Source organism: Taudactylus pleione, unplaced genomic scaffold (genome assembly GCF_031769625.1).
Source record: "Taudactylus pleione unplaced genomic scaffold, aTauple2 ptg001137l, whole genome shotgun sequence".
Lineage (NCBI taxonomy): Eukaryota > Metazoa > Chordata > Amphibia > Anura > Myobatrachidae > Taudactylus > Taudactylus pleione.
In genome coordinates this window covers 865,762-889,919 of record NW_028285538.1, presented here as the reverse complement: position 1 = coordinate 889,919, position 24,158 = coordinate 865,762, and the positions used below count along the sequence as shown (strand labels likewise).

General features: G+C 44.7%; 1 protein-coding gene across 1 annotated transcript in view; it reads right to left on the bottom strand.

Moving 5' to 3' along the window:
• The window catches only part of ACVR1 (activin A receptor type 1), an 88,519-nt gene extending 67,642 nt beyond the window's left edge, over positions 1-20,877 (bottom strand). Inside the window, exon 1 of the mRNA XM_088461999.1 lies at positions 20,409-20,877. The gene's annotated coding sequence lies outside the window, so the exon portion shown is untranslated. The remainder of the gene's footprint in view (positions 1-20,408) is intronic.
• Positions 20,878-24,158: the final 3,281 nt, after the last annotated feature.

Below are 24,158 nucleotides of genomic sequence, written 5' to 3'. Positions count from 1 at the left end.
GGTGCGAGAATAAATTACTTAGTTGCCCTAGCAGCGCGCTGATTTGAATAACTCTGGGAGCTCCCTCCCGGCATAATCAACAGCGCGCTGAATTGAATCGGCCCCTTACTGAGTGAATGCAAACAAGTCAGTGAAAAACTGGAACAAATGACAGTGTGCCGATTCACAGAAAGTATGTGTACAGTTCTAGAGAGAAAGGCACATAACGGACTTTCCAGCCTGAACTGTCCAGCACAGCAATGACCTCAATTAGCCCTCATCATATCTTAAATTCCAAATATAGTATCAGGTCACAAAACAGCCCTGCTTCCTGTAGATGCTACGCATATAAAATTCAAGTGTAAGTTGCATGTTATGACACATTACACACAAGACAAGTTATCATGGAAACACGAGCTTCCTAAAACGTGATTGCTTAAATACTTTGGTAAAGAAGATGATCACCACCAAGGTGAATTAATAAAAGCAAACTGAAAATATAATGGACTACATAAACTCCCTCATAGAACAGTAACCAATATAGAAATTACCTTACAGTCCCAGAAACATGCATTCTTTTACTGTCCTATTAAGAGCGCTCTATAAGTAAACAGTTATCAAATCAAAATTGTATTTATCTTCTTACTGCCAGTCTCATAAAAAAAAAAAAAAAAAAAAAAAAAGAAGATTTATGGGTAAACTTAAGGGGCCTATCCATAACCCGACTTTGTGAACAATCCAACCAAAACCAGGAGGTTTTGGTCGCATTGTTTACAAAATCAGGTAATGGATAGCCGGCAAGGACCAGCGATGCGCGTGCAGGCTGGTTCCTTGCCGTCCCCAACTCTCTACTGGACACGTCCTTCAACCTGATGACGCTCATCATGTTCGGCATGTTCAGAAATAGGAGGTCGGGCTCCTTCACTGAATGACGTTCAGTGAACGCTGTTCAGTGCGGGCACCGCACCTTGGCGACCTGAAGGTTCAGACTTTCAGGTCGCGTAGTGGATACCCTCCTTAACATCATTGCAGACATAAAGACATTGTAGGCAGCTACTTTGAGACCTAATTCACTTTTGACTCTTCATTCAGTGATGTTATACAGGAGGAGATTTACCAAGCCTTGGAGAGAGGTAAAGAGGAGGAAGATATGCACTAACCAACTAACCAATAAGCTCCTGTCATTTTTCAAATACAGCCTGTAAAATGACAGTTAGGAGCTGATTGGTTGGTACTTTCTCACTCTCTCTCAACATCTTAGTACATCTCACCCTATTCTCCAAGTATAGACCGGCTGCACTGGTAAGACTAAATATCTGACCATCTCCTGACATGAGCCGAGATATTTGATATTTTATTTACAGCTTTTTTTTTTTTTTTTTGCAGCCAGCCACAGCATTTTATGTTATTGGCCATTACAGACTCTAAGGTAAGAATTTTAATTGATTTTGGGAGCCCATAGCCAGGGCCAGCTCCAGGGGTCCGAGCACCCTGTGCCGGCCCTTGAGAAGGCGCCCTTTTATCACACGTGGCGAAGCCGTGCGCGACCGAATTTGGGGGTGTGGCCTAAATACCATAGGTCAAGCCCTCTACGTGACACTATTTGGAGGCGTGCCAACATGGCACGCTTCCAAATAACATTCAGGCTGGGGTAAATCCAGCACTCCGTCACTGGCTGGGCTTCCCACAGCCCTCTCCCATCAGTGGAAGGCTGCCGCGCGCATCCATTCACTCCGGGGGTCTGGCACCACCGCACAGCTGCGGCGGCGGGAGTCCCCAGCCTCCCGATTTGACCACCCGCGGGCTGAAATCAGGATGCTGGGGAGGGGTGCGCCATCTACGGGTGGCGCCCTTGTGCGACCGCACTGGTCAAACACCCCTAGAGCCGGCCCTGCTATAGCTCCCGTCTAACCGGACTAGAGCTTTGGGCTATAAAATGAGACTATAGTCCATTTCTAATTGGAAGCCTGCAGCGCAAATGAACAGGTAGTCTCCTAGCCATGACTTTCTCTACCTTCTTTAAACTGTTCACAAGCATATTTGAAAATGCTTGTTCACATAATGCCACTTGCATTTCAGGTATAGCGGACCTTCCATTCACTCAGACATGGCAAAATCATCTTTGTATACAAAAGGAGTGTTTACTGCAAGATTGGGCATACACAGCTTGGAGAGAGAGGTAAAGTGGAGAGAGATCAGGTACCAGCCAGCCAATCAGCCTCTACCCGTCATTTTTCAAACAGAGCCTGTAAAATAAGTTAGGAGCTGATTGGCTGGTACTTTATCTCTCTCCAAGCGTTGATAAATCTCCCCCATAATGTGGGTACACACTTAGAAGATATCTGCAAATGATGATTGTTCATACACACTGAACCACCATCATCTGCCACCTGGCTGCGGGTCCCGTTGGCCGGAGGTCGCGTCACTACCCCCGCTACACGGCATCTGCAGCAAGTGTACCGCTAGCGCACACAGAACAACGAGCAGATATATCTGCCATTGACTGAGCTGCACAGCAGACGCAATATGTCTGAACTTCGTCGTTCACAGATATATCGTCGGGTCTGTGTACACTGGGCCTGATTCAGAGCCGGACGCTCTGAAAGAGCGCTCGCTCTGAATTAGGGCGTCCCCACCCACAGCTATTGCGAGCGGCCAGGTGATGGTCGCGATGGTCTCGACCATCGGAGCTTGCGACGAGACCCTTGTGGTAGGGTCTCGTTCCCGCAAGCCCCGGTGAGCTTTTGGCTCTATTAGAGCCAGGAGCTCACCCACTGACATCACTCGTGATATCAGTGGGGCCGCCCCCAAACGGCAGGCGTTCCTTCGGGAACGCCTCCGTTTGGCCAGCCACCCCCCCTGTCCGCTTCCAAAACAGGGCAAGCTGTCAATCAAAATCGGCAGCTGCCCCGCTTTGGTGCGAGACCCGTAGCGATGGAGCGCCCGTCGCTAGCTGGGTCTCGTGCATGCGCACGTCGGAGCCGGCTCCGGCGTGCGCATGCGCAGTGGCCAAACATTGACCCTCTCGCGAGCGGGCCTGATTCAGACCGAATCAGGCCCACTGGCCGACGCACCCACGATATATCGGCTGTTCAATTGAACGGCCAATATATTGGCCAGTGCGAACCCAGCATTAGTCTTGCAGTCCTCCTGCAGCAGTCGTCTCCCACACTTGGCACAAAGTCTGCCAGTCTACGACATATCTAACACGGCATTGTGCTACAGGTTACTGAGACTGTGCAGAGCGACATTTACCGTCTATCACTATTTCCTTGTTCAGACAAGCAGTCTCGACTACACAACCCTTATCAGGTAGACAATGATAGCCATAAACAATGTGCCTAATCGGAACGGAAATAACATTACTAGACTTAAAATCAACAGAAAAAATAATGAATATGACTATACAAACCATGGGTAAGCTGCAATACTGACCCATGTCAAAATCTGTAAAGAATATAAATACACACACTTGTGTATTATACCATGGGTTGGGGATCAAATATAAAGAAGGATTTAATGTTAGCACAGTGCGCTAAGCTGCACACAAAGTGATAAGCTTTAGTTCTTCTTTACAATTTACACTATAAAATGAGTTCATCCAGTGAGAAAAAAAAAAACTTCAAAAATGTATATCTATACCCTGTCATACAAAATGCCTAGCACAGTTCAGTGCTAATGGCATTTGTGCAAAAGATAATCTTCTGCCCAACACACCTGTGCACCTATAAAATCACGGTAGAAGAGTTTCCACACACATTCTGCCTTTATTGGGGGGAGACGTATCAAATCTTGGAGAGAGAAAGCACCAACTAATCATCTTCTAAATGTCTTTTTACAGGCTGGGTTTAAAAAATGGCAGACGCTGATTGGTTAGCACTTTCTCTCTCCAAGGTTTGATACATCTCCTCCATTGACTTGACCATACTTTAGCAGAACCACTAATATTCCTACTGGGCATAAATTTAGTTTAGGAGCACTTACTGTGGAATCCAATTTAATTACAAATAATAAAAGCAAGGGCGGGATGTACTAAGTAACGTAACCGCGATGCTGTACATACCAGCAATTATCTGGTACATCCCGGCAATAATATTGCTGGTATGTACTTAGAAAATTGCAAAAAAAGACAGCTCTCCCGGTAAGAGCTGTCCTTTGCAATAGAGGGACTTCTGCGTTTATGACCCAAAAGTCCCTCTGGCGTCATTCCCTCTGGATTACTTTGAGGGGCGTCATAAAAAGAAGCCCATAGGCTTTGATTCAATAACACCAGCTACAGATGATAAATTGGAAAGTGATAAACTACCAGCCACTCAATTCCTGTCATGTTGGAGTCTGTGTTTGAAAAAATGACAGTTAGGAGCTGATTGGTTGGTAGTTTTTAACTTTACAGAGCTTAGTACATCTCCCCCAAAGAGTGAACAAGATACACTGCAACAGGATAACTAATATCTCACCGATAAATACAGGGTGTACAATTTATATTAAACTAGTTATACACTAAGGGGCCTATGTATTAATAATAATTTTAGAACTGCCACAATTAAGAATCTGCGGCCGATATTTTAGTTTTTAATGAAAATATTCCCGATAAGTAAGAAGTGAAATGTCATGGTAACCGATCTCCCTTCGAGTTATTTCCCCGGCAATTTGTAGGAGTTTTTCACTTATGTGAAAGACTCCTCCTTGTGAAGCAGACATTGCACACGCGCATAGTGTCGTGTCTGCCGTCGGCCAGAGACTGCATGTGAGAGACCATAAGCTCTCGAATGCTTGTAAGCCTCCATAGGCTTAAAACAGTTTACACTATAGCAGAGGTTCCCAAACGCGGTCCACAAGGCACCCCAGTTCAGGTTCAATGGGGCATACACACTAGACGATTCGCTTCATGAGCAACATAGTCTAGGGTGTCCCCGGTCAGATGTGTGCTCAGTGTCGTTAACGACATTGAGCACAAACACTGAACGATATCATGAATGATATCGTTCAGTGTCGGGCTCCCTCCCTCATTCCCGAACATGCAACAACCTGACAATATCGTCCGGATGTCCTGCATGTTTGGGCGATGAACGACAAAGACCAAAGACCTGCAGGAGCACGCATCGCGGGTCATTGTCGTTCATCGTTTTGCGTACAAAGTGGACGATATAGTGAACGACATCATTATTGTTAAGTCATCCAAAATATCGCCAAGTGTGTACGCACCTTTAGAGACATCCATGGTTGAGCACAGGTGGTTAAATCAAAATTGACTGAGGTAATAATTAAGTCACATGTGGTCAAGCATGGATTTCCTTAAAACTGGGACTGTTAGGGTGCCTTGAGGACAGAGTTCGGGAACCACTGCACCATAGGAAGTTGATATTAACGAACAGGGACTGCATTCTGCAGCGCTAATTAGCATTCTGTAATAGTTTTCTGTGAAAAACTGCAGTTTCTACATAATTTTATAAAACAAAAGCTTAATATATAGGCCACTAAAGCACAGCATGTGCCGTTAAATTTAGCATGCTGTCTGATTTCAAATGACCGTATTTAAAAAAGGATCAGAGATTGGAACGTGTATGCCTACAATGTACATAAATGCAATTGAGAATACATACATTTTATGGCCATCTTCACTCGCTTTTGCCAAACTAACTGCATCCAAACACACACATACATATTGTTCTATGTATGTACTATTAAAGAGACCAGAGTCACCACAGTATGCCCAGACCCTCTTTCCTCTGCTCTCCACATTACTCCCTACCCTTCCCCCACTCACAATCCCACCACTCCTCTACCATCCCATATTTACACCATTCCTGGTGGTCGGCCAGGTCTTCCCTCTTCTGCCATATGGGCTCCATGCGTCCAGTCGCCCACTGCGTATGCATATGGGAAACTGGACAGACCTTACATAATTAGAGATACTAGCGAAATGAATTCCTAAGGCAGTATACAAACAATTTTGTTTAGGTTACCACATTGCAGACCAGTATAAATTTCTAGGTCTGTTTTAGTGACTTTTACATTTTTATAAAAGGTCTCCAAAAATTCTTCAGAATTGTGTCCTTCCCTGCATTAAACAAATCCTACCAATATTTGGTGACAGAAATAAGAAGGACGGGGGCTTTCTGGCGCCATTAAACAAACGCAGATATGTTCTGGTGAGATAGACAGCTGTCTCCGGTGTCATTTAAGTAAGCCTTTTATCATACACCGCAGATCATGAGAATCAATAGGAGGAAAACCATGCCCCAGACACACTGAGATAAAAACATCTGAAAACACTGCTCTCCAATAGTCAAACTCCCATAGAAGCAAATAATTACACTGTAAAATTCACCTGAACAAACACTGCTTATGCTTAATCACTGAGGGCTGTTTCTGTCTAGACAACTCAGTTCGTGGTAGTCATCTTGAATGCTGTGTGAATTAAAAAACTATTTCAAATTGGGCATGCATGCATACAGTCATGTATTAGAACACATTTTTAGCTCCAACAACATAAACCGAAGTTATAAAAATTAGGACATGGCAGAAAGTTCTCAAGCTAAAAGAAAGAAAGACGGAATTTTTTTATTTTATTTCTTTCATACAGTAATTACCTGCACTATAACCTACGATAAAAAATAAAAATAAATAACTGGGACACAATGACGTTATCAACACGCATCAAAATATGTAATAAGTCCGTAGGTTCCTCGTGTGTTAGTCAGAACAATTAACTTTGCTATATTTAAGGACCCTAAACTAAAATGAGAACATACGTAATGTACCAAAATGTATGAAAAGTCCAGCACTCCACCTGAACACTAAAGCTGGTTAGAAGTCTAAACCCCTCTTCGGCAAACAACCCGATGTGTTCTCTGCCAGAGCGGTAAACAGGTGATATTTAATATAACAAAGATTTTTAAGAGAATGGACAAAAACAAACAAACAAAAAAAACACACAATTTACAGTTCAATGAATTCATTACTAGTCACACGATGAGTGTGATTTATATGATTTAATATATATTAAGCCACAGTTGCATTCAAAGAATGTCAAAATCCTTGAAGACTAAACTCAGTGAACACTGAAGGAATATATACATACAAAAAAAAAAAAAGGATTAACTACTCATTCCTTATCAGAACAGTCAGGCGTAACTGATCTCCAGTGAATTTTATGACTATTCAGAATATAACAGCACATTGGAAAGAGAAATAAAGAGACAAACCTCGCTAAGGCAGAGATTGAATGCATCTTTAAGTTAAAGGCACTTATTCTTAGAGGGTTAAGCCAATACTTTAAAATGAATTGGCTCTTATAAAATATCTCTTCCTTGCTCACCATCAATATGATTTTAGAATACTCCTTTGATATGGGTGTATTCGTTTTATTATATAGCGACTCAGGGCAATGTTGAAATCTCAGTTTTAGTTCCCTATGTGTATAGATATCTTCTATGCAATTTCAAGTTGCATAAAGGTGTGTCCTCATACACCAAGCCTCAATACGCCAAATGTCCGGCGCGAGTGAGCCGCACAGAGCGGTGTAGCATAGAGACTCTTTAAATTTGCCTTTCTGTAAAGGTGCAGCCAAACACCACTCAATCAGTAGCAGAGACGCCGGGCTGCGACTTTAACTGTACAGGAATTAGTTTCAACTATGTACAAAGTAGCAGATATAGTACAATGAAACTTGGAGAGAAAAAACCTGCAACGGCTGCATCGTAGCACTTCCTATACAGATTCAGACTCATTTGTACACAGATGTACAAGTGCCACGTGCCAAATTAACCACTGCAGTCTCGTTATGTGGTTTTATTGCTTCGGATTGCGACCAAGACACACATTCTAGCGAAAAAGATGCTCAGTGCAAACCTGGCGCGCAGAGGTTTGTTTGACGTGACTGCAGCAATCATGTATAAGGACATATCTGTAATACACAATTCATCATTCTATTGGGTTTTATATTTTAGTATGATTGACATATGTATTTATTATATATTCTAGATTCACTGTTATTTATCTCCATGGGGGGAATTAAATTCAGCGTGAGTTTGTTTATGCCCCCTGGATGAGTGCCCCGGTGCTATTCAATTGCCCGCAGTTTACCATGACTAATGCAAGGGGCTTAGTAGCGGTAACATGCATTTTCCAACTTATTTGCCAGGCGCAATGCTGTTACCGCACGTGCCGCTGTCCCAAGGCACTAGATAGCGCAGATTTCTGCTTGCAGGAGGGTGTGAGCAGGAATCCCCTAGTCATGGAAGTAAACGGGGGTCATTGTGCTTAACCTCGAGCGGAATTTAATTCTGGTTTAGATGCCTGGATACAAAGCCAAGGAGAAATTACGTCGCTTTTGGTTTTCAATCGCTGTTATGCCACATCGGCAGTCGTCGGGGGTTTCTCTTCAAGAACAAGCAACAGATGTTGATGGGGAGAGGGAAGGGTTTCCAGACCTGCGCAGGGGGTGGTGCTCACATGCTGTTTGGGACACTTCTCCCTGTTATAGGTCATTCTCACTGCTTTAAGGAAGAGGTTCACTCAAAACTGGTCGACAAGTTTTTGAAACTAGATTTATGTCAAGAAGGACCTATGCAGATGGACTACCACTATTATTGAATGTCAGAAGGAGGTCCTGAAGCCCCCATCCATTTGTTACCACGCAACTCCCTGATATAGGGCTCCAATTTATCAACAAAGGTAAACACCAGCTGCATTTTTTCGTTTAGTATCACTGTGTTACAATTGGAAAATCTAATGGTACTTACCAAAAATACTTACCCCTCCGGCGAGGTCCAGCGAAGTCCTCCTCGTCTGCAAGGTCCTCTGCTGGGCAGCTGGCAGCCCGACGCTGCCAACGACGGGGGTCTTGTGTAATGCGACGGTCCGTCTGCGCATGTGCATGACACGGGGTCCCGGCAGTGTCTGGAAGACTCAGCTGAAGCCAGAACGGCAGCACCGGGTCCCCATTACGATCAATGGGGACCACATCGCTCATGCCATCTAAGGATGCTGAGAACGATGCTGGGACAAACAGCGGTTATCTTAGATTATCGCTGTTTGTTACAGCCAGAAAGGAAAACCTATCCCCTTTAGCAATCGCTAAACGGCTTATGCTTTGTTTATAAATGGGAGCCGTAGTTCCCATCATTTCCATGGCTGCTTATTATATCTGTTTTGTTAAGTAGTGTTGAAAATTGCCTGAGACACAAGACCATAGGTTAGACTAAGTTTAGGAGCACTAAGTTTAATGTGAATAGCACAATGCTTTAAAAATCTCTTTTATGTCATATGATAAAGGGCTTTTCACAGTTCTATAGAGCCCATGATGTCCTAAGTCAATCTGGTTTTCCAACTTGCATGTGCAAGAAGTCCTCCCACATACCAAACTCAGAACCCAGGGATGTAAAGAGGTGGATTGCCCAGAGGTCCCCATGTGCGCTGCTGTAAAATGGAACCCACACTATCGACACTGGTGGAAAGACGCAGACGCTACTTACAGTACATAAAAGTAAGGCTGAAAGATGAACTCATGCTGTGATCAAGCCCCAAGTATTACATTTCATATTTGGTTTCCCTTTATATTAGCCAAACAGCAAAATAAAACTTGGTTGCCCGGAATAATTTAAAAGTAATATAATTTTATTGTTTTCTCGACCAATGTCAGGGGTGGAAAGATTATTAAAATATAAATAAATAACACAATACATTTAGCGAGTCAAAATATCTGCAACTACTATTTAGGCATTTCAATCTATAGCTAAACCCTTTATTATACTATGCTTTTGTTTACCTTCAAAAGAGGATGTTGATGTATTATGGTTATAGTTTGTAATTTGGGAGGCGGTGAACATAAAGAGTAACGAAATCCCATAAGTGTAATATTTATATGCGATTAGGCATTTGATTTTAAATCTCGATATGATACAATCCAGACATTCTAAAAAAGAAAAACCTTTTGAAGATATTATGGTATCAAATTCCAATTTCCAGTGGCAGAATTCTTGTCTTCAAACCATCATATGACAGCAATTATTCCCATCTCCCCCAGCACAGTCTGGGGGGGGGGGAATAAGATAAATATTTGCATAGAGCAAATTTTATAGCAATCCACATTTTTTCTGTTGCTCTAACAGACAAGGAATGCAGCGTATGAGTGAAACTGACGAACAAAGTAATGGGAAGAAGATGCTTGAGTTCTGTATGGTATGAGAGATTTCTGCACCAATTTTCTAGTCATAACAGGAGACACCAGTTTGAGTCCCAGGGTTATTTTGATATATCTAGAAGTGCTGTACAATCAAGTAAAAAAAAAAAAAAAAAATCAGTGAATATCAAAAAAATAAGGTACACAGGTGCGTGTCCATATGGAATAATGAATGTGCAAGATATAAAATGAAGGGACATGAGTAAATTGGACATAGGTTGTAAGTAACATTTCTAGTGACAGATGAAAATCAATTCACTGGATGCTCGCGGCACACAGATAATGGTATGACGGGAGGAGACTTACTGGAGGGGAGATGTATCAAATATTGGAGAGAGAGATAAAATGGAGAAGTTGCCTAAAGCAATCAAACAGCTTATCTAGCACAGTCTATGAAAGAACAGTTAGAAGCAGATTGGTTGGTATGGCCAACGTCTCCACTTTATCTTTCAAAAGGTTTGATACATCTCCCCCTTAGTGTATGTTCACACCTCAATGGGAAACTAGCAAAACCACACGTGAGGTGTTCCTGTCTGGATAGCCCAACGTAACCTCACAGCAAACTGAATCTGGAGTAGATTCTAACCCATGGAGTAGAAACAGAACAGAAACAAATAACTATGGGGAGCCATTTGCAGACCATGTGGGATTAAAGACAGATGATTAAAGGAAAAATAGGAAGCAAAAGCAGAATATAGATTATTGGAGCTCTATGAAAAAATTGATTGAAATTAAAGGAGCAAAAGAACCCAAAATGCTAATTTTTTTTAAACCAGAGACACATGATATATGACAAATCTTTTGGAAATGTACAACGCACTTTTATCAGAACTGAATATATTTGATAATAAGCTGCAATTATACACGTAGCAGTACCTAGAGCTCGTGCCAGTAAATCCATTGCGAGACACAACCAGTTGCCTTTGCAGAAAACAGCCGATAGCAGACAATAGCTTTGCACCCACCTGTACAACACTATTTTATGTGTTATTGTTCTGCCTGCTAAAAAATTTAAGTTTCAGCCTGAAAAACATGGGGAGGGTGGGATTGAATTCAGAGCGATGTGTTGCCGGGTATTCCCACAGTGCACATATCGGCCATTTACGGCAGTGCCTTAAGTTTTATCGGGTGCACTGGACAACTTATGCTTCCAGTGGGAACATAGCGTCCATCACTTTGAATTCAATTCCCCAGATTGTTCGTGAAAGGCTGCATTAAGGTGTGCATATGGTCACCAACTGATCATGCAATGTAGGGACCCCTGTGATGCCATTTTCCCACCTGTTTACAGAAAACCCAGATTGCCACAATCTAGCCATCCATGTTATAGGGTAAATAGGCTAAAGACCTGCTCATTTGGCCATTGTGTTTAAAAAATTCTCCATGTAAGGAAGAGTACCAATTTAACAAAGGGTATACAATACACGTGTGTTTTTTCCTCTTCTTTAAACAAATTGCTAAAATTTAGAAAGACCCATTAAAAAAAAAACACATAACTTTTTTCATTTAATTGAGGATACTTTGTTGCAAAGCTTGCTGCCAAGCAGGAACATTGCTCTATGCCTTTAGGGTTAACTTTTCTAAGAGAGTACTAAGGAAGTCTCTATTAGAGATGCCCGAACAGGCCACCAATCATTTCTAAAATGGTTTCAGATCAGAAACTTGCTGCCTCCATTGTACTTAGTGTTGGTTTCACTCCTATCCGAGAAGTGGACTCAGCCCTCATCCCATACTAAAGATCATTTATGCGATTACTTTTTCCGCACCCTTCTACGGTCATGTGATAAATTAACTTTTGTCTTAACACCAATACCAAAACATAGGAGTCTTAGGAAAACATCCCAATTTCCGCCAGCCGAGGCTAAGCTGGACTGTCATGTACCCATCTAAGCACCATGTCTGGTAACACATAATATATCTTCTGGAATGCTGAGCTTCAAACACCTTCAACTCCTCTTCTACCCTATAAATTGAGTAAGGGGAAACACAAAACTCCATTTGTAATACTTTCCAGGCAGTTTTCCAAGATGCTGACATATTCCAAAGTAGAAATCCTGGAGCTTTCTATGCACTGTTACGAGCTGAGAGGGTTTGAATATCCTGTCCTGTGGAATATTTTTTTTCCTTTTTGCTAAAAAGGTATTCCTGGTATAAACACATAATAAACAAAACTAAAAATCAGAATCTCTCCGCATTTTGTGTGTCTTCAAAAGCACAACACTCTCTACTCGTCATCAGTGGGGGCGATGCAATTCAGGCGGAGGTGAATAGCGCCAGGAAGTTGGTCCCGGAACTATTCAATTCAGCCCGCTGTAGAGTGCGACACTTAAGTCAGAAAATGCCGGTTCTCACGATTTAACCTGGGTGTTTAGTCGCGAGAACCGACATTCTCCGACTAAAGTGCCGGCCGTATGAGATAAGAATATAGCTCATACTTTCATTTTGCTTGATACAATAGATTAGCGTAAGTACTGACAACTGTGCTTATTATAATCCAACAAGACTTCATCTGATCATTAGCTCATACCTGAAAGGTATTGTTAAAAATGTGTAATTTAATGTTCACAATTTTTGGCTGTGAGTTCTAGATACTAATGACAGATTACACATAACAAATATGGGTGCAGAATCCTCTGTTAAAGTTTATGAGAGGAATTCAATTAGAAGTAAGGGGATGTAGCTCCCGGGATGAGTGTCCGGAGCTGCTCGATTGAATTCATCCCTCCCGGTACTAAAGTAGTGAGATGCACTTTACAGCAATTAATTGCCGTGGTTTAGTCACAGTAAACTGCATTTTCTGATTAAGTACCAGGTGCTATGCTGTTACACCACGCTGTAACACCATGACTAGCCCCGAGGCACTAGTTAGCATGGATTTAGAGGCACTAGTTTGCATGGATCTCTGCTCGAACCTCAGAGGTAGGGTGCAAGCAGAAATCTGCTAGTCGTGGGTTTACAGTGCAGGCAATTGAATAGCTCCATGCAATCACCCTGGGAGCTATATCCTATCACTTCTAACTGAAGTCCCCCTAAAGCTCCTCTACCGGAACCCTACCTAGTCAATAGAGATAGATATAGACATAAATATGCTGATGATAAACTGTGTACATTAGCATTGAACATACCCGCATCAACAGTAACATTTAACATAGTATAAAGCTAACATTATATAAACCTATCGGTGTGATGTACTAACACAGAAATGCGGTCAAACCTCTGAAAACTGACATTTTCTGAGGTTTTGACCGAATTTGCCATATGTTTGAAGCTCCGGAAAGCAAAACTTTTCGGAGCTTATACCAGATAGGCAAAGCCATCTTTAGATGGGGTTGCCTAATATAAGCCTATGGGAGGGATAAGAACCCTCCATGTGTGGCTACCACATGCGCTGGACAGCGAGGCATGCACAGAAGGACTTCCAGGTCATACACCCGGAAGTCCTCACACTGTAAAGGACAGCTTATCGGAAGAGTCGTCCTTTGCGGATTTAAAACGTGATGCTTGATACATCCCATCTATAAACAGAATTCCATTTAAAAGATTTTTTTGTTAATTGAACAAAGCTCAAAGTAATAACAGGCAACAGAATAAGAAATCCTACACATATAATCAAATGGATCTAGAAGAGGCAAGCGTAACTGAATAAACAGGAATAAAGAGCTGCTTTATAGTAACAGATCAGTATACACACATTGGGCAGAATTGAACGTACACCTGTTTGCATAGTATCGTGCATTTATTCACACGGTGCATGCCCAGAAAATGGAACATGCTCATAAAACAGAACAGCAAGTAAGCGACAAATGCCTGTTAGACGGCATGTATTTTGCACTTAGCGTAGAACAAGTATAATGCTCACTAATCATGATGTATATAGTAGTAGTAGTGGCATGGCATACCACTACTGTCCATGTATTCCAGTGTACATAGAACAGTGGTTCTCAAACTCAGTCCTCAGGACCCCACATAGGTCACATTTTCCAGGTCACCCAGCAGCTGCACAGGTGCAGTCATTACTAAAGATGCATACACAGGGGCCGATTTTAATGAACGATAACATTCATATCGTTAATTCTTTTTGTTCCTTCCAACCCTCAAGCGACCAAGGATTCACGGGCATGTATGGACGATAATGATATCATCCATCAGCTGTGCATGCAGGCCAACCTGGACGATATTGTCCAGGTTACATAGGGACCCGCGATCGCTGGCCCATTGTTGGTGGTGTGCTGGATGAACGATATTGTTAATCCAGCACACTGGGAAGGTGCAGGGAGATCAGTCAGCGATATCGTTATCACTGCCAGATCGTCCCGTGTGTACCCAGCATTACAGACACATTTTAAAAGATCCACAGGTGGAGCCGATTATTTCACTTGTGATTCTGCGAGGAGACCTGGACCCATGCACTGGGCAGCACAGAAGGTATAATGGTTAGTATTACTGCCTCACAGCACTGAGGTCGTGGGTTCAAGACCCACTACGGCCCTGTGTAGAGTTTGTATATTCTCCCTGTGCTTGCGTGGGTTTTCTCCGGATGCTACGGTTTCCTCCCACACTCCAAAAATACACGGGTAGGTTAATTGGCTCCCAACAAAATGACCCCTAGTGTGTGTGTGCGCGCATGTGGTAAGGAATATAGATTGTAAAGCGCCACTGGGGCAGGGACGGATGTGAATGGCCAAATATTCTCTGTAAAAGCGCTGCGGAATATGTGTGCACTATATAACTGGTAATAAATAAATAAATGCACTGTTTGGGGTCCCTGAGGACAAGGTATGAGAACCTGTGATATAGAAGTATATACAAATAAAGATTATTTCAATACATAGAAAGATACATATAGCATACAGAGAGAAGACGATGGAAACAATTATGTATTTTGACTTTTGCTTATCAACTACTTTATAATTACAGGTGATGAAATATCACCCAAAAACCTGTGTTATATGCACATAACATATGGAAACAATTAAAAGGTGGTAGACACCAACAACAGTGGATTGGATTTAATTTACAGCTGTTTCCTACCATACATTAGGTCAATCTCACCCATTCATCAATGAGAATCTCTGTTTGCTATGCAGCACCCTGTTAATCCCTTTAACGCCAGTAGATTGGGCGGAGTGAAATTATTCAAATAAAGGCTTTGAGCAAATATGTATGCCATGTCAGATCCAAAGCATGTGTCTCCCATGTTTGTCAAGTGATCAGCCTCACTTATTTTTTTGGTTTGAGATGTTTGTTTGGCTTTTGTTTTATTTCTTTTTCTAGACTGTTACATTACGGCATCAGCAGGAATAAATAATTAGGCACTATTGTGTTATTGGGGTTTGTACTGAACAAAATGATTTTAGAGCTACAGCGAGAGAAGGAGTGGGTAGATATACATAATTATTAGCGATTATACATAACAGGTGCCATCCCTTTCCAAACAGAACTATTGCTAACTGCACTTCTGAATCCAAAAGTGTAAACATAATAAATAGCTGTGTTTTATGAAGACTACCATAGCATTCCAACAATTGCCAAGTTTGTGAGAATCACAAAACACAGTAGGGTCTTCACACTCATACACTAAAAGCGATTTAAAATTAATTTCAGTAATCTCACTTTCCTTGTGATAACTGGAAACACTAACTAGATGGAATGAGAATAAAACATTGCCTTTTATCATTCGCCTTTATTTGCAGGGCACCACGAGGTGTCCGCAGTGCATTACATAGGGCTCGATTTCCAGATCTACGCTATTCCAATATTTACGCAGTTCAGTGACACTCGGCAATGTGAGCATGCGGTTGAGTCGCGTTGCGTATATGTCAAGGTACATTACCGTAGTCACTCGCAGCAACTTTTTACTCGCAGTGTGATTGACAGGCAGGGAGTGTTTGGGGGATGCAACAGGGAGTGGCGGCAAAGAACTCAAGCGTGCTGTGACCATTTTCCGGGTGTGTCCGATCCCGTACGTAGTGAAAGTGGCTACGGTATATCGGTTATCACATCTATTCTGAGTAGTTGTAGGGTTACTCAAAACTGTGATAAACGAATGATCCGCGCCCGATGCTGGGTCCTTGTACGCAGACGATTGGATTTGCAAAGCCGCTAGTGGGCATCTCAATACATTCCTCAGCGTCTGCGACATTTGCATATTTCGTACAGCAGCTATGTACGGGATGTCAGCTGTGATGGCGTTAGTGTACATCTGTCAATCAGGCCGATAGTACATAGACAGAAGCAGTGCTAAATATTGCAGAACATAGGATACAAGCTATATAACCGCCCCTGCACACGCAGTCACAATGGGCCCGATTCAGAGACGTGTGCAAACCTGGCGGTTTACGTAGAAATCCGATGATGCGAGATCTGCACATGGGCAGATGCCGCACTGCATACGTGCAGATCTTGTTTGGCGTGATCGCAGGCAGTGCCCTCAAGCAGGGGCAGCAACGGCATATGTAAGCAAAAACGGGTGTGTGCTGGTCCCATTTTTGAGGTGTGTCGAGGCTAGTATACAGTATGCCTGCGCCAACACAACTTCATTGGCCCCGGCAGTGTGAGAACATCACCCATCCTGAGTAACCCGAGTGTTACTCAGGTGCCCGATGTTCCTGCAGATGATCCGATGCTGCGTCTTCGGGTGCAACAGTGGATCAGAAAAGCCAGCACGAGGAAGACGCCTCCTCTGGCATTAGCGTATTATTGCACAACCGCTGCGTAAAAAGTCGAGGTGTCTGTGAAACAGCATACAACTCTGAATCAGGCCCAATACCCATAAAAGCAGTGCTGGCTTTGCGCTAGGCTGTTTCAGCGAGGAGCCGCACCCTACCCTATTTCTAAAGGGCAGAAAGCACCCTGCCCTCCCGCGCGGTGCCCGGTTCTGTCCCCTCCCACGGGCTGCAGTGTCCCGCAGGTGAGGAAAACGGCAGTGCAGCGATCATTGCATGCGCCCGGCATCCATTCACAGTGACCGCAGCGCTTGGGAGCTGCCCGGCATGTCCATAAGTGCCGGGCACGCTCCCAAGAGTGACGAAAAGGGGACGCGTCACAAAGACACGCCCTTTTCCTTGACAACACCCCCTTTTTGGACGCACGCAGAAGAGCCCTTTCTCCGGCGCCGGACCTAGAGTGAACACTACTGGCTGAATCAAGATGGAAATGATGGTATAAGTGAGGGAAGGAAAAGCACAAGGGATGAGGGCCCTGCACATCAGCATTTACAAGCTAGAGCAGGGGTGGGCAATAAGTGGCACTCCAGCTGTTGTTGAACTACAAATCCCAGCATGCATTGCAACATTTGTAGCATGGCCAAATAGCAAAACTGTGGCATGGCATGCTGGGATGTGTAGTTTTACAACATCTGGGGGGCCGCTTATTGCCCACCCCTAAGCTAGAGGAAAATATATAGTTAAGTGTATAATCCTGCCTGTATCATTTTAAAATAACCAAAGAACAGATGTACACAGACTAAAGGCAGACAATTTTCTGGGTTGAACCAATACGGAGTTCACAAAAAAATATATATATCTTAGTGATGCCGTTAATATCCATTTCACACGGCCATCAAATAACCCAGGTTATTGCACATGAGAGCGAGCCGGCATTTCAACTCTGGTAACGAGTAGGGTTGAACACAAGTTCAAACCGGCTCTTGGTGCGGTGTGAACGGGTAACCCGAGTCCCGTTCACTGCATAGGAAGAGCCAGCACTTGGAGATGATCTTATCTCCAAGCACCAGCTCAGCAGCGATGGCGGTGATGTCATCGACCTGGGTCGGGCCGCCAGTCTGAAAGGGGTCTCAGGCGGATCACACCCGGGATAGACGCATGATTATCCCGGGTGCGATTTGCAAATTGTGATGTGAAAGGGGTATAATTGATCACTGATATTCATAAGAATGCAGCCAAAGCCCCCAGATTGGGTTGGGTACAGGATGCTGGCGGCCAGAATCCCAACACCAACGTCCCAACAGTGTTAGAATACCTACACCTGCAGGTAAGTATCCTAACCCTCCCTCCCCGCAGCCTAAACTGCCCCCCAAACCCAAACCTAACCACAATGCTTACAGTCGGGATGCCGGCAGTCAGGATGCTGGCTGGGGCCGGGATTCCGGAGCCGGCATTCAGGCAGCCGGGACATAAAAACTACATCCCCCCCAGATTACCTGTTGTAATTAGGTTCATACAACTGGTATCCTTATCTAGTAGAGCATGCAGGTTATCAGTGGGGGAACTAAAGTGGAAGCAATGCCAGGTCACCTACCCCTCCAAAGCTCCACTGGGACCCCCAAGTCTGCTCTGATAAGAGCATTGGCCTCCTCCATGCGATGCTGGCAGCAGCCACTTGTACTCAGAAGAGGTCAGCGCTCTTATAAAAGACCAAAGAAGGTGGCCCAAGAGGCTAGAGCCGCATTCGCAGGTCCCTACGGAAACTTTACTATGACAGGACCCAGCGAAGCACAGTTCAGCCATTGCAGGTTACGTAGATAAAATTTGCAAAATTATCAAGCTAGCCCATAATTATAACACAACAGAAAAGGACAGACAGCATCAACTGAATGATAAACATAAATCCATGGCTTCAAAAAATAAACAGCATTTTGTGACCTTCCAATTACTGCACTTCTCAAATTAACAATGCACAGTGTGAGACAAAACTTTATCCGAAATCAATTAATGCCCTGGTTTCAGACCAGTTAGTGCTGGGTTACTTCAAAGGAGACTGGAAGAGACACACTGTCTATTGTATTGCTTATCTCTCAGTATGTCTGAGCTCAAATCAACAGAAAAGTGCAAGTCACGTTCACAGCCCACTCTGCATGACAAAGAGAAGCCTTTATATCACTGATCACCTCTGCATAAAACACCCCCCTTCCCCCCCAGACACCTTCCCTGCTAAAACAAGAAGACTCTCTGGGATAGGCTTATCCACACACAATGACTGCAACAGTAATTAAAATGGAAATGTCTAATGCTCCTCATCAGAGCCCAGAGGATACGGGGGCAGGGGTCCATGTGTGATTTATGCTGCATGGTCTTCCCATCCCCATTAGTACATACATTAATTGATATAACTCCCCTTTTGTCTTCTGGACACCAAATCAGACATCTGCAAAGTAATCAAGACTTCTGCTGCTTGGCTGCAAACTTGCCAGAATTTTATCAGTCTCTGAAGTGCAAGTTATTAACAAGACAACGCACGGAGTATAAATGTATTGTACAGCGGTGCAAGCTGACAGATACACTTCTATATTGTAAATCGCTGGGATATTAAAGTTGGTACCATGCATAGGAGCCAATTTATTTAAGTGATTGGGTGTGCTCATTCCCCCCCATAAGACTGAAAAATGTATATGCAGATAGACATGGTTAGTGCCAACTGCAGGATATATAGGCGGTACTTTGGTGCTGGAAACCAAAATAACACAGGTGGGCAACTTAATGCTGTCTACCTGTTGGACAACTGTAAGTCCCAGCATGGTCTACAAAGCTGACTCCTTTAGTATGTGTTACTAACAAGACTTGACTATCCAGTTGTTGGAGAACTACAAGTCCCAGCATCATTATACAGGTCCTTGTGGTTGGACAACAAATAGGAGGCTACAAGTTGGAGATACTACAGCATCTAACAAAAAAATAAATATTTGTATCTTATAGGAGCAGTCTCCCCTACAGAGCCATTATAGAGGAAGAGTATAATAAACAGGGTCTGGGAAGCATCATATTTCATGGGTGTTTGTCTCCAGACTGCCCAGCCTCCATCATATATCCACAGCTCTTAAAAAAAAAAAAAAAAAGACAGCAACAAAAATATATTTGCCTAGTAGTTCACAGACCTCCATCCACCCACACAGATAAACATAGCTAACAGACTGAGATTCCCGGGAGGAACGCTGGCTCCCTTCCCACAACATGTTTGTATAGTATTGCAGCTAGCAGGGGCTGATTCTGGGCTCTGCAATGTCTAGCTCTGCCCCAGGCCCCACAGGCAACACATACCTGATGCACCAACTAGGGAGGACCCGGGTAGGGGGGCCCGGCATATACACAGCCCAAAATCAGCAGCACATAGGACAGGAGATGAAGCAGTTATGCAGCTACTGCAGCACCTCTCTAAAGCCGAGCTGTCAATCAATGCTCTGCAGATAGGTTCCCCAGGACTGGGCTGCTGGATATGGAACCCCGCCTATTGTGTGCTGTATATACGGTGCAAGTGTGGTGTGGGGGGGTTAGCATGCACCTCTTACCTTTAGGTTGGAAGAAGTGGGAGCCGGTCTGCGGAGGACGATCAGTCGCTGCGTTCTCTTAACGAACAGATGTACCGGCCATGGGGCTGCTGAGCAATCACAGCCAGCGCTTCCCGCAGCGGGTAGGAAGCTTTCCCCCTGCAGCTCTCCTCATCTTCCAGGCAGGACACCTCCCTCTGCAGCCAGCGCTGGGAGACCTCCCCCCACTCTGGGGGAGCAGAAACACTCAGAGCGCAAAGCCCGGACCGGGAGCGACAAAAAGTTCTGTGCAAACAGCCTGCGACTGCGTCTGCGATAGGAGGAAGTAGCTGCCCGCTCCTCCAGTGGGTGTCTGGAGCTGTAATTAGCCAGGCATTACCACATCATTTCCTCCACAGTCACCGAGGGGAGGGGAGCAGTGCTGCTGGGAGAGGGAGGTACAGAGGGAAGGGGGCCGGGAATGGGCCGGGAGAAGGGAGGCAGCACTCGCTCAGCGCTCCGGGAATGAGGTGTTGGGAGGAGGAGGACGGGCAGGTGAGAGAGGTGTGAGGCACGGGAACAGGCTCAGCTGGACATTCATTCACATGCAGATAGGGCTGTTGATTGGGGTGTTGTGATTTTTGTTGTCCTGGTTTATTGGGATAGATTGATGTTAGTGCTCTGCTAATTTAGTTTTTAAATGTGGAGCAAAAGTATGCAATAATATATCAGCAGCAGTATGACAACATACACTGTACCTTATCTGGTCAGACTAGAACAGAGTTGTATGCACAACTGGATTAAGGGCCTGATTCAGCAAGGAACACTTTTGCTGATTGTTGCATACTGCGTATGCATCGCAGTGCGCTTACGCGAACCAGCCACTGCGATCAGGACTGCAATCAGTGACTACGCAGACCCATCGCAGAGTGATTGACCAGGGCCGCAACTAGGGGGGAGGCTAGAGGTGCATGTGCATCGGGTGCTGGAATGCAGGGGGTGAAATAGTGCTGACTCAGCCCCTGTACACCCCGCGCAGTCTTGTAGTGTGCGGTGATTTGGGAGCTGCAGATTCCATGCGGACTAGCCGTCCGCATGGGCTCTGTTGAAAACGGCCCTCCAAAAATGGCCGCCATCAAGTAGGAGACAGATGCTAGAGGTCCTACTGGACCTCTAGTGTCTGTTACGCCAGCGCAGCTGCCGGGAGAAGATGCAGAAAGGTGCTTCTTCTCCCGTGAAACCCCCTGGCAACGAGCATGAAACCCCCTGGCAACGAGCATGGAACCCCTGGTTATGAGCATAAAACCCCTGACAACAAGCATGGAACCCCTGGTTATGAGCATAAAACCCCTGACAACAAGCATGGAACCCCTGGTAGTGAGCATAAAACCTCTGACAAGGAGCAGGTCATTTTAAAGTAGTTAGAAGCCTTACTGTGGGGCATAAAATGGTGTCAGGGGCAAATATGTAAGTGGCACTTTGGTAATAGACATTAGTGTGTGGCGTAATGGGCATTATGGTGTGTGGAATAATGTAAGTCACTATACCAGGGAGTAGTGCACTGCCTTATGGATGAGAAAGAACAAAATCCAGGTACGGGAAGGGAGGGGGCGCAAAATTACTGCCTTGCATCGGGTGACAGATATTTTAGTTTCGGCCCTGGATTGACAGGAAGTGCCATTTGTGGGTGGTGACGGGGGGCGGCCGAACTCAGGCGTGCCAGTGCGTTTCAACGCCGTTGCAGGGGCGTGCATAAATTATCCACTGCGATGTCCTACGCAGCCTGATAGCAATTTCTGAGTAAGGTCAGGGCTTGTGCAAGTGTGCATGAGGCTGCGATGGTTCTCGATTGTACCAATGGTTTCGCAGTGTTGCTAAACATTACGGATATGTGTAAGGTAAAGTGGGTGTCCTTATGTAGTGCAGCAGTGCAATGAATTAGCATAGTATCGCAGTTGAACTGTGCGTAATCGCTATTGCAGTTGCGTTCCGTAGTGAATCAGGACCTACGTCCTTGGGATCCAAGAGCGTTTCAGACAGGAGGGGTCTTATATCGCCTAAAATTAAGAGCATAGTGCAGAGGTTCCCAAACTCCACCATTACAGTCCAGGTTTTAAGGATAACCATGATATCATGAATCAGTAAAATGCTTTGAAACTAGGTATGTATTAAAGAGGTAGTAAGACAAATTAAATTTTAAGGAATATTTATTTAACGTATCCAAATACAATACAAATATTGGATCTGAGTCGCAGACAAGTCGCCGTGCACATAGATCTCGCGGATCCCAGCATACTGCGCATGAACGAAATCAGCTTCACATGTGCCAGATCAGGTATTCGCAAATGGACAGGAATCACTAGTGCATATGTATGGATCCTTCTGTCGACGGACCATACTATACAAGTAATGGGTGTTTCTGGGTAGCGACCATGCAATTGCATGGAACTCTTCGTTCTTGTGAGAGTGTAGTGGGCACGGCGGCCTAGAGTGTGGACAGAGATGGTACTTCTGTTTCACATAGATCGTTTGCATCCAGCATGGGGCTGGTGTAATCCAGATAATATTGATGGTGATGGCTGCGGCTGCAAACGTAAGAACGGTGGGTGGGATAGTCTTCTGCATGCAGATTTTTACTATTAAGCAAATGTAATAAGCAGACATCTGTGGCCAGAAGGAAAAGGGTGCGTTCAACTCAAAATCACCCCCATAGAGTGCATCCTACTGACTTCCAATTAAAGAGCATAGTAATGACCACCATACAATACACAGAGCTTCACAGGGATTAAAGCTGGTCATTAAACGCACATGGAGGAGCACTGGCCCGAAAATATCGTAGCACCTCCTCCGGGCAGTAACTATGGGTGCTGTCACCAAGGGCTCTATAGACAGCAGTTATGATTGCAGCCACCTGTGTTGAGCTAGTTCAGGCCTGGCCAACCTGTGGCTCTCCAGCTGTTGTGACACTACAAATCCCAGCATGCCCTGCCACAGTTTTAGTACTCCCTAATAGTAAAACCGTGGCAGGGCATGCTGGGACTTGTAGTTTTACAGCAGCTGGAGAGCCACAGGTTGGCCAGGCCTGAGCTAGTTAATTGATGAGGAGTGTGGTTCAACACAGGTGGCTGCAATAATCAATTAAAAAAAGTCCAGGAGTAGAGCATTTTGGGCCTGATTCAGAGCTGAACGCTCTGACCAGAGCGCTCGCTCTGAATCAGTGCCCTCCTACCTGAAAATGGAGCGGCCTCCTGGCCGCTCGCATAGCTGTGGGTGACCACCCACAGCATATGCGAGCGGCCAAAAAGATGGTGGCGATGGTCTTTGACCATCGCGACCATCGGGCTTGCGACGAGACCCTGCGGTAGGGTCTCGCTGCCGCAAGCCCAGGAGTGATTTTGGCACTAGTGATGTCAGTGGGGCCGGCTTCAGACGGTAGGCGTTCCCATGGGAACGCCTCCGTCTGGCAGCCACGCCCACCAAAGGGCATGCTGTCAATCAACATCGACAGCACGCCCCCTTTGGTGCGAGACCCGGAGCGACGGAGAGCTCGTCGCTATCCGGTTCTCGCGCATGCGCACGACGGAGCTCCCTCCGTCGTGCGCATGCGCAGTGGGGCAACATCGACCCGCTTGCGAGCGTCCTTTGCTCGCGAGCGGGTCTGAATGACCCCCTTTGTACCTAACGGAACGGATCATGTTGGAGGGTCTGTATTTGGGCATTTTCAACAGTATAACACAGACAATGCTCCATGTTTGGGCATAAACTACCAGCAATCACAAATAAAATTTGGTG